Source organism: Apodemus sylvaticus, chromosome 12 (genome assembly GCF_947179515.1).
Source record: "Apodemus sylvaticus chromosome 12, mApoSyl1.1, whole genome shotgun sequence".
Classification (NCBI taxonomy): Eukaryota; Metazoa; Chordata; class Mammalia; order Rodentia; family Muridae; genus Apodemus; species Apodemus sylvaticus.
The window spans coordinates 43854197-43866446 of NC_067483.1; the positions used below are offsets into that span (position 1 = coordinate 43854197).

A 12250-nucleotide genomic window follows, 5' to 3' on the forward strand; every position below is an offset into this window, starting at 1 on the left:
GTTGTTGGGTTAATCCACATAGTCCGGACATCTAGCCTATCACCTTAACAAGGGGATGGATACTTTCCACATGCATGTACATTGCTGTGTTTTCTTTTTATCATATTCATAGCATGCAGAATTAAATATTGACTGTGTTTTATATTAATGATGTGCTAACAAAAATTATTCTTTGAACAAGCAAGAAGTTTGTTTCCGAATTTCTGAAAGGCTTTTGTTACTCTTGAACTAGCATGAGAAAATTAAGTTATTACATTTTAAATTGATTTATGATTTTCCTGATATATGCAAAATGCAAGCTAATTGGCTTGACATCGAAGCATACAGTAAGCAATGATACATATGTTTAAAAATAATGTAGAGGTAGACTTTTAAATGCACTAATTAGAAAGCATGTGTGAATGTTTACTATTATGCTAGTATGTGCGACATTCTTCTGAATCTTTTATAGAGTATATGTCTGCTTCTTTGTGCAAAGTCCTTTCCTGCAGTGGTTTTACTTTGCGATCAGTGCCATCCTGGTGGTCAGTTTGTGAATTCAGGATGTACATGTAGTCTGTTTCCCAGAGTGAGAGTTGGAACAAATCAGAATTCAAGTAGACGGCACTGGAGGAGTGGCCTCTCTTTGGTACACACACCACCTCCAGGATAGGCATGGTGTATAGAATACATGCAGCCTTTGAGTGAACAGATTTGTGGGTGGGAGGGCACTTCAGTGTAAGTGATCTGGGTCACATTTTATCTAGTCTTCATCAAGACCTTTACTATAAACATAAAGATACATATATTTTTTTCTCCAGATATTGTATACACACACACACACAAACATGCATAAACATCTATGCACACACACATGAGCGCACACACACACACACACACACACACACACACACACTGCCCTCCTAAAGCTCCTAAAGACAAAATGTGGTACTTAGATGACTGTACATACATATGGGAAATTTAGGATGGTACTGGGACAGGTTTTGTGTGTTTACACTCCTCAGAACTGTGCATCTTTCTTAAAATTCACTAGGAATAAGAAGTGTGTTGATTTTCTATATTAACTTTAGATGCCACATCTCAAGTATGTGGTGGGATGACTGAAAATTGATGAGTTTGTATAGTAAGTAGCAAGCCTTGACATCAGAAGAGAAAAGGTTGTGTTTTTCAGTTCCATTTTAATTTATTTTATTAGGTACAGAGGAAAAGTTCATTTCCCTGAATCTTTTAAAGTTAGGCATGAGATAAGAATGCGTTCTGAACAGCACTGAGTGCAGTCTGTGTCACTTTGGAGTTGGAACAGTTGCGGGGTATCTGCTCTGTTTTCCCTGTCCTTATGACAACGGAGTCACCTGATACACAAGGGGCAGTCTGAGCACACTGCTTTGTTTTGTGTGTACATCATGAACAAAAAGGAAGCACGAGTGTTGAACCAGGAAGCTTTAGGGCTTTCCATGGTGGCTGGACATCTAGTCTGTCCAACCGAATACGTTTGAAGATCTTTGTGTGTTTTTCTCCAGCCCTTCCTTTGGCCTTGGCTTTCTATAAACACTGAGAGAAAAAAGGAATCATGTCACTAAGACATTATTTTCACTTAACCATTAATCTATTTATCATGGTAGACAATATATAGAGACGCTGAATAAACATATTTCTTTACTGACTTTCAGTGTCTCAGAGTTTGAGGCCATGGACTCCTGCACATTTGGTCTTTCTCCCTGCTCCACAATTCTTTCCTGAAGATATATTTAAATTCTTGGAAAGGAGGGTAGAAAAACATGTGCTTTAGAATGCCTAGCAACTATTTAGAGAAGAACAAGATGGTGGATTAGAAGTTCTCTGATCATATAGTCAAAGTTAAGATAAAAATACAACACTCATATTGAGAAAGTGCAAAACAGACATTGATTGAATGATAACTATAGCAACCAATCCCGAAACATGGAGAAATACCCTAAGATGGGGATTCCTCCAAAAAGAGCCAGCTAAGCCACCTGTGCTCAGATGCAAACTCTTTCAGGATGGGCATTCCATATTCTATCAAGAAGGCCTGGGGTGGAGACCTCCTGAAACATCACAGGCAGGGTTGAGACTTTCAGACAGTGGTCCCCAGAATTACGAATACTGGAAGAAAGTAGATTTTGCCACAGTAATGCACCTTGCCTGGGGGTTACCGTGACTTAACTTGTCTCAGATGTTGGGAGTGACACTCTCCGTGAGCACCTCTCCTCCACGGGGAAGGATCCTGCAGTATTGTATGGAAACAGTATCTTTTGCCCTCTGGCTTTCCAATTGATGCAATGCTATTCAGAAGTCGAGGTTTCAGCTGCTGATCTGAAAACCTCCTTTATTTCTTATGATTACAATTTATGCTAAATTTTAAATCCTGCTTCATTTCTCAATCAATTTCATTTTATGCCAGACAATATAGCCGCATCTTAAGTTTGTTTATAATATGCTTTTATGTCTATAAAGGTCATTTCTATGCATAATGATGTTTGGGGCTATTCTTGTTCCATTTATTATTTTATATGAACTTTATCATCAGATTTCTAGCTTTCAAAACATGAGTGATATTGTTGTTTGAATTGTGCTACTTTTTAAAATTAATTAGAGGGAAATTGACTTTAAAACTGTATAACTAACAATAGCTATTAACTTTCTCATAGATATTGTTGCTCATTTTATATTTATTCCTTGGATTTTAAGCATTATGCATGAACTTATCTCCACCATTATTCTAATAGGATATTCATCTACTTCAAGGCTAATCATATATAACTGACAAGTTTATATCTTTCTACTTCACTAAATTATATTTTTCTAGTAACTCTTTCAATGATTCTTTTTGGAGTTTTTAGGTGTATACTCCTAATCATCTGCAACAGAATTGGTATTCTGTCGATCTGTGTCCGCTCTGCCGCTGGCATGCCCTCTCGGGAGGCAGAAGGTGGGGAGTTGACCGTGCTTATCCCACACCATTGCTGGGGCAGGTGCTGGGCTGTATGGAAGCACCGAGACCCCTCTTCGGCGGCGGTGGGAAAGCACAGTCTGAGATGCAGGAAAGCCAGAGTTGGTTAGGGGATCCCGGAGCCTGTGATGAGGCCAGGGCTGAGGGGGCTTCTTTGATTCGTGGACATCCAGGCACTACTGGGAGTCAGGGAAGAACCGAGAATGGAGTCGAGGAGTGGGCTGCAGGCCGGGGGACAGTGTCTAGCCTGGGGCTAGGGGGAAAAGGGGGAGGGGGCTCCAGCTTGTCTCAGTTGGTGTTGTCCTTGGCTCGGCAGAGTCATGCTGGGAGCACAGAGAGGCCTTCTATGAGAGAAGTGAGCTGCTGTTCTGCAGTCTTCTGTATGGCTCCCACGGCAAATCTCCATGAAAGAGACAGTCCATGGTGCGAATCAGTTGTTCATGGCAGAAAGTGGATGCATAAAGTACCATACCCACTTCTCAGGATAGACCTGAGATTAAATACCTTCAGCGGGAGGGATGTCTGGGAAGGGATGCTTATTGGCTAAGCCCTCCGGCCTCTAGGTACCTCATCAGCATGAAGAACTCTGTTCTGGGCCTATGCGATCATAAGGCAGGTTTCTTTTATGTGAGGAGCATGCGTGTCTTTATTCTTCATTGTGAACTGTAGTCTTTAGCATTATATTATTTGTCTTTTTCTCTTTTTTTCTACTTAACCAACTTGAAATTTTATTGTTTCGTTTTGTGCTTGTATCATAGTCCTCTAGACCTTTCTTTCTCTCTCCCAAGACTTTAACCAGGCCTGGAGAATATGGGGTCTTCGGTGAAGCCATGCGGCTTGGGTGGTCTTCTTAACATTGAGATTGTTACAGATAGAGCACAGTGAGGCTGGGAAGGCTTTAGGGAAGCAGGCCGAGATGGTGCATTAGAAACCCCTGCTTACAGAAACTTTGTAATTTTATGAGGTCCCATTTGTCAATTCTTGATCTTAGAGCATAAGCTATTGGTGTTCTGTTCAGGAACTTTTCCCCTGTGCCCATATCCTCAAGGGTCTTCCCCAGTTTCTTTTCTATTAGTTTCAGTGTGTCTGGTTTTATGTGGAGGTCCTTGATCCATTTGGATTTGAGCTTAGTACAAGGAGACAAGGATGGATCAATTTGCATTCTTCTGCATGCTGACCTCCAGTTGAACCAGCACCATTTGTTGAAAAGGCTATCTTTTTTCCATTGGATGTTTTCAGCCTCCTTGTCCGAGGATCAAGTGGCCATAGGTGTGTGGGTTCATTTCTGGATCTTCAATCCTGTTCCATTGATCTGCCTGCCTGTCACTGTACCAATACCATGCAGTTTTTAACACTATTGCTCTGTAGTATTGCTTGAGGTCAGGGATACTGATTCCCCAAGAATTTCTTTTGTTGTTGAGAATAGTTTTAGCTATTCTGGGTTTTTTGTTATTCCAGATGAATTTGAGAATTGCTCTTTCTAACTCTATGAAGAACTGAGTTGGGATTTTGATAGGTATTGCGTTGAATCTGTATATTGTTTTTGGCAAGATGGCCATTTTTACTGTATTAATCCTGCCAATCCATGAGCATGGGAGATTTTTTTCCATTTTCTGAGGTCTACTTCCATTTCCTTCTTCAGAGTCTTGAAGTTCTTGTCATACAGATCTTTCACTTGTTTGGTCAGTCACACCAAGGTACTTTATACTGTTTGTGGCTATTGTGAAGGGGGTCATTTCCCTAATTTCTTTCTCAGCCTGCTTATCCTTTGAGTATAGGAAGGCTACTGATTTGCTTGAGTTGATTTTATAACCTGCCACTTTGCTGAAGTTGTTTATCAGCTGTAGGAGTTTTCTAGTGGAGTTTTTTGAGTCACTTAGGTAGACTATCATATCATCTGCAAATAGTGATAGTTTGACTTCTTCCTTTCCAATTTGTATCCCTTTGACCTCCTTATGTTGTTTAATTGCCCGAGATAGTACCTTGAGTACAGTATTGTAAAGATAAGAAGAGAGGGGGCAGTCTTGTCTAGTCCCCGATTTTAGTAGGATTAGAACTCAGGTATCCCTCAATGGAAGAATGGATGCAAAAAATGTGGTATATCTACACAATGGAGAACTATTCAGCCATTAGAAACAATGAATTCATGAAATTCTTAGACAAATGGATGGAGCTGGAGAACATCATACTAAGTGAGGTAACCCAGTCTCAAAAGATCAATCATGGTATGCACTCACTAATAAGTGAATATTAGCCTAGAAAACTGGAATACCCCAAACATAATCCACACATCAAATGCGGTACAAGAAGAATGAAGGAGTGGCCCCTGGTTCTGGAAAGACTCAGTGTAGCAGTATAGGGCAAAACCAGAACAGGGAAGTGGGAGGGGGTGGATGGGAGAAAAGTAGGGAAAGAAGAGGGCTTATGGGACTTTCGAGGAGTGGGGGGCCAGAAAAGGGGAAATAATTTGAAATGTAAATAAAAAATTTATCAAACAAAAAAAAAAAAAGAAAGAAAAGAAAAAAAAAGAAACCCTTGCTTAGCAGCCGAAGGAGGGAGAGACCAGTGTAGAGGGCACAGAGGTGGGGGAGAATGTCTGGATCCCACATGTACTAGAGGCCTGATCTCAGGACTTCAGGGCCACTTAGCCCCACCAGTGCCTCTGTTAGGGTCAGTTCCCCCTCCCCAGGAAGAAGAGCAGATCAGACCGCAGCGGGTGTGTGTGTGTGTGTGTGGGGGGGGGGTGAACGCCCTCTTTATCTTGCAGGAAGTTCTGCTCCAAGGCGCTTTCACCAGCTTCAGTTGCTGGTAGGATCTTTTTCTCCAAGGATTTCACTAGAAGTGTCCCTTGGGCTTCATTTAGCTCTGTCAGAGCCCCAAGGAAGCGGAGGATGGCATCCATAGCGTCCTTCGGCAGCAGGGCATCTCTGGGGAGTGCTCCAGGGTTACTCTGTGTCCCTTGTCTAGAGCCCCTTCAAGCATCTGTTTGAGGGAAGCGAGTAGGGAGCTTCGCTCCACTGGACTCACCTTCTCCACTTCCCAAGCCTCTCGCTGAACCTCTTCTTTCAGTGTCTTGCTGTCTTCTCCCCTGGGGCACAGTTAGTGCGCAGGTGCCCCTTCAGCTGGTGCCCTCTCACCCTGTACGGACGTTCCTGTAGCTTCCTCAGGACCTGCTGCCTTGCTTCCGGCTGGAATCTCTATTATTTGTCTCTTAATGCATTTGCTTTATTAATAGTCTTCCTCTTGTCAGTATAACAGTTCTTGCTGTCACTTTTTAAAATGTGCCTCTGAGGGTTGTACTTTTGCCCTTGTCCTTTACCCTAGCGCACCTTCCCTAGACTAAAAAGAACTCAGCTGGGCTTGAAATGAGGAGACTGGCTGAGGACCTGGGAAGTCTGGTGGGAGGAGTTTGTGGCTCAGCCCCAGTTCCCTGGTAGTGTGAGGGCTGGCTGGGTGTGTGAGGGTTGACTGGGTGTGTGAGGGCTGGGTGGGTGTGTGAGGGCTGGCTGGGTGTGTGAGGGCTGGCTGGGTGTGTGAGGACTGGGTGTGTGTGGGCTAGGGCTAGGGCTAGATATGTGAGGGCTGGGTGTGTGAGGGCTGGCTGGGTGTGTGAGGACTGGCTGGGTGTGTGAGGGCTGGCTGGGTATGTGAGGGTTGACTGGGTGTGTTGAAGGCTGTGTGTGTGAGGACTGGCTGGATGATGGGGCCTCACCTGAGGTGCTGTTGTTCCTAGTTTGGCCACTAGGTTGTGCTTTAGAAGCCCTGCCGTTGCTGTATGCGCTCTTCTGCTTTTCTCTCACTTAACCAGAATATACAGTTTAAACCCAGGAAAGTCTCCTTTTGTCTCAGAAGAGCAAACTATGGGAAAAGGGAGGGCAAAAGAAGAAAACATGGGCGAAAGCCTGAAACGAGGCGTTTTCTCTTCAAAACATGTGGTCCTTTGAGGATTTTTGTTTTGTCATTTTCTCTGGCGTGGAAGGGCTGAGGGGAGCATGTGGCTGGCTCACCAGCCAGAGGTGTCTCTGCTTTTGCCTCTGGAATTCGGCCCAATGGTGTTCTATTTCTAGAGAGAGCTTTCTCTAATAGCTTTCCTTCATCACTTTTATATATTTGCTTGTAACTAAATAGACAAAAGGGAAATGACGATTAGGGTATATATCATGCTAATCACTAAAACAAACAAATAAACAAACAAACCGATTTCCTCTTCTTCTGAGTAGTAGAAGTAGTAGCTAAATTTGGGACAAAAGCGGTAAATAAACAAGTTTGGTCGTTCCCTGTGAAGCTGTGAAGGGCTTCTCTCGATCGGCTAAAAAGTAGAAAGACTATCCTGTGTTCACGTGTTTATTGTTAGCAGTAGGTGTTTAGTTTTCTTTTTTCTTTTTGTTTTTTTTCTGTAGGCAACACAGTGCGCTAACAACCTCCAGGCTGACGGTGCAAAGCTTAAGTGGGTCCAAGGGCAACCAGGCAGTTTATAGGAGAAGCGGAGAGTTGCTAAGCGCCCCCACCCACCCACCCAAGGCTCCTCCAAGAGCTCATTTACCTCCCCACTTCACTTAAATACTAGCCTAGAATTAGTTCTCGACTAGAGAGGACACCCCCTCTGATTAATAAAGAAGTGGTATCTCTCTGGTAATTTTGCTGGGTGTGCAAAAGTCTAAAATGTCGCCTGACTGAAGGTACGTGCTGCATATCCTCCGTGCAAACACGAGTGACAAGGAGCTCGTGGACCCCAGGGCTTTCGGCAGCTCCAATGCATCCTCTTGAGAAGATGCCATCTGCACAACAAATACAGGCATAGTTTCAGGATAATTAGCTTCTAGGGATAATTCTCCAGGGTATTGATATGCCGCGCCTAGGTAATAATAGTTTCTCTGTATTGAGTGGTTTCTGCATTTCACATTACCACGAGCGTTTTCCTCGGCTAACCGTAAATCACAAATTCACACCATAACTCTGCTAGGCATTATTGTAATTATTTTCACTTTAAATCACAGAGGCTCACACAGATTAACTCGTTCAAAGTAACCGTGGGTAGAGTTGGGATCCATAAGCTTAAAGGAAAACGGATAAATGGAGCCACAAAACGGTGTACTGGCATGCAAGGATGCGCATCCGCAGGTTAAGGACAAGGGTTTGCTCAGTTCTCGGCCTTTGCGTTGTCACGGGAGGATTGCTCCTGTTGTGGTCTGGTGTCTCGGGCTCCTATCACTGTCTACAGAGAGCTCATTGTTGTAAATGACTGGGCAGTGGTTATTCCTTGTTTTCTTCTTGTTTCCCACAATCCCAGGGATAGCACTTTAAACAATTCATGCCATCCGTCTTCTGTAAACTACCCATAGACACTTCAATCATTTTTCCTGTTGATGCATTGTTTTCGCCATTTTCTTGCTGTTTTATAAAATTATCCACCTTAAATACTAATAGTACTAGTTGGGAGGAATGATTTATTTGGGCTCATGATTTCAGAGGGCTTGGCCCATGTTTGTGTGATCTACGTGCCTGAGCAGAACATCATGGCGGTGGGAGCGTGTGACAAAGGAAGTTCTTGGTGGAAGCAGAGACAGAGGGTGGGGTCAGCAAGAGTTACAGCCTTCAAAGCGTATGCCAACAATTTCTCTCATGCATGCCCACCTCCCAAATCTTCCACCTTACAAAATCCTGCTACCATGTGGGGACCAGACAGCTCAACATGTGAGTCTGGGTGTGTGTGTATCCATTTTGTATTTAACTACACACGAATTGTTTTTATATCCTATATGTTGAAAACCCCTTCCCTGAGATTATTGCTTATTTCTTCAATCCGAGTCATATATCATTTGGTGAAGAGAGATTTCCTTTAAAGATAGAAAAAAATTAATCTTATTCTTTATGGATTATCATCCTTCTGTTAAAAAATTCCCTGTTTGACTCTAGGACCACAAAGACAGCTCTCCACAGCTTTTAAGTTTATGTTTCGCCTTTCACATCTGGTGATTTAACACCTTTGTGATTGGTCTCAGAGTTTCCTGGAGATCTGAGATCTAACTTTGAATGTAGAACTGGTTGTCCTGGAGCCTAATGTGACTGCGTCTGCTTTTCAGAGGTTTGCAGAGCCAAGCTCTTATGGACCATTTACACACACGTGTACTCACTCCTGGGCCTTCTCTGCTGTTTGCTTACTTAGTCCTTCATGCGCCATTGCTACCAGACCTTAATTGTTCTAATTTTATGATAAAAGTTTACAACTGAAAGAGCTAATTTCCTAACACAAGAACCATTGGCATTGTCCTTACTTATCCTGTGTATATTTTAAAATAAAACTATAAAAATTTACCAAACGCTGTTTGTGGTTTTCCCCATAGAGTAACTTTATAGTGATGTCATTTAAACACCATATATTTATGACTATCTTATATTATTACTTTATTTATTAAAATAAATAAATACATATTGTATTTATTTGGATTATAGATATCTTGCTGGCAGCTTAATAATACAGAATATTTTATTTCATGAATGTAATGTGTCTCATTCCTCATGTAAGGCTTATTAGGAAGACAATTTCGACTATTGTAACAGTAGAATTGATTTTTTTTATATATTGATTTTTAAAATAAATAAATTGAACTATAATTTCCATGTGACTAAAAGTACTGCAATAATTTGTATGTGGATATTTGTATAAATGTGAGCTTTTAAGAAGTTGAGCAGATATTTCCAAATATAGTTGCTAGAGTATATGATACAGCCACAGTCAGTTTTATAATTTTTTCACATTTCCCACCAAACAGTTCTTACTGCCCACAGACATTTTATTACATTGTATTTTCCTTTAGTTTAAGATTACCTTTAATGTTTCTTGTGGAACACATTTAAATTATGTTTTTTAATCTACAAATATTGGGCTTTTCCCTCCCTCTCTGTTTTTAATTCCTAGTTTAGTTGCAGGATAATATGAAAATATGTATTTTTAAAATGGTATCTATGTATCTATGTATCTATATCTATGTATTTATATATGTATGTATGTATTTATGTATGTATGTATGTATGTATGTATGTATGTATCTATCTATCTATCTATCTATCTATCTGTCTATCTATTTATCATGTGTTTAAATCTTAAGAATGTAGCCTGTCTTGGTAATATGCTATACAGGCTCACAAACAATGTATATCTAACCCTTTTTGGGTAGAGTATTCTATAAATGTCCCATTGATAGAGAGTTTCATACATGAGTACTGTATTTATGTTCCCCCCCCTAATCTCTCTCAAACTTTTTCTGTGTCCTTCTGACTCCTTCTCAAATGAATGTCTTATTATTCTTTAATTATTATTGTGCAGTTGAAAAGTCATGTCTGCTAGAGATGCAATTCAAATTCTATTCTCAGCAGTGTATTGATAAGCTGGGAGGTGGAGATGCAAGATTTTAATCCCAGCACTCTGGAGGCAGAGGCAGGTAAATCTGCACACACATCTCTGTGAGTTTCAGGCTAGCCTGGTCTATAGCATTTCAAGATAGCCAGGGCTACACAGAGAACTCCTGTCTTGAAAAACCAAACCAAAACAAAAAGGAAGGGTGTATAGATTCTAATTGTGTATAGATTCTAATTGTGTATAGATTCTAATTGTCACCTTATGTTAGGGAGCAATAACAGCCCAGAAGACAGAGGTGAACTGGTCGAAGGCCTGGTAGACATGTATATGTTCCCTTCACACATACACACAAGAAAGAATATTTACAACACAAAACACATGCACCATGAAGTACTGTGTGTACCTACACAAACATAGTCTTTATAAGGATGGGGAAATAATGTGACTTTAAAGTTTTAAATTTGTTTTAAAATTTTGAGTCTGAAGTTCTGTGGAGAAAAGGAACCCTACTCCTCTGCTTTCTATTTTAGACCTACCTGTCTCTGTCTCTGTCTCTGTCTCTGTCTCTGTCTCTCTCTCTCTCTCTCTCTCTTTCTTTCTTTCTTTTTTTTTGTGTGTGTGTTAAACAGATTTACTCTTGATCATTGCAGCTTCTCGGCGCAGTAAGAAATATTGCACATGATCAACATGTTTTGTTCTGGGAATGGGGACAATGGTAGGGGACAATGTACTTCTTAGAAAGTACAACCCAAGTTGGGAGGGCAGAGGGTGGGGAGAATCCTCCCCATGCCTGTAGCAAAGTGCAGGAGCCCCCCTACCCCAAACTAACCTGAGTCCAGCCCCTCTGCGAAAAAGGGGGGTGCATGAGCTCCCCACTACTCCACAGGTAGCTTCTCCTTGTGGCCAAGGTTTTTACTACCTTCCAGCTTGCGGCCTTCAGAGGAGCAACTCTGCATAAAGTACAAGTGAAAAGCTCTGAAGGTTACACTCCAGGTTATATACAAGAGCTCGGTGGAGGGAGGGTGTCCTCTTGCCCCTGCTGCTCCCCAGCACGGAGGGAATATATACAAGGAATAGGCCGCATTCTGTGCCAGACTGGAAAGGATGAAATGGCTTCCTGGGGAGGCGTAACTATCGCACTGTCTGGCCCCCAATTCCTGCCATCTATGTACTGTCCATATCCTGAGGGGGAACTGTGGGTCCTGGGGTCTTCTCAAGGGCTCTCACCTGCCTGTGGCAGCTGTGGAAGGGCCAAAGGGAGGAGGTGAGGGTTGGGGAGCCCCCTCTGTCAGGCTGTCTAGGCCCAGGCTCTGGGGGTGGAGGCAGTGGCGGGGCAACTTGGGCAGCGCCAGAGTCCGAGCCTGGAGAGGTGGGGTCAGGACCCCCAGCAGGGCTGGTAGTGGGGACCTACCGGTGTCTCTTACAACCACGTGACTGCTGTTAGATAACATCTGGAATTCTGTTGAATGCCATTAATGAAAAAGTCTATGAATATAAAACTTCTCACACCAGGAAATGATGCTAAGGATGTATTAGGAAGTAATTCTGTCAGGTGATTGTACCCAAAAGAAAACACCTTGGAGTAGGTTTAGAAGTGAGTATGAATGAGGCGCGGGCTCTGGAGGGAGGGAAGGGTTGTGCTAATAAAGCATCTCTATCCTTAGATAGATATTCTATTCCTTAGAACAGATCTTATGGTATGGAAGATAACAAGGGGGCTAAAACACTTTCAGTGACTGATAGCCACTCTTTATAATTCTTCTTTTTCTGAGCCTATATTATATTTAAATTATTTACCTAGTGTAGATTTTTAGGAAAATTGATCTTTTTTTTTGCTCTAAGAAGAATAATAAATTGGAATCTAAAAATAAAACATAAAGTGTCTCACCTCCCTGTCCTGTGTGTGGTCGGTGTTGCAC

At 42.0% G+C, this 12250-nt stretch overlaps 1 pseudogene; it reads right to left on the minus strand.

Annotated features, from left to right (window-relative positions):
- Nucleotides 1-2968: 2968 nt before the first annotated feature.
- On the minus strand, nt 2969-11782 carry LOC127697039 (gasdermin-A-like; annotated as a pseudogene).
- Between the last annotated feature and the right edge of the window lie 468 nt (nt 11783-12250).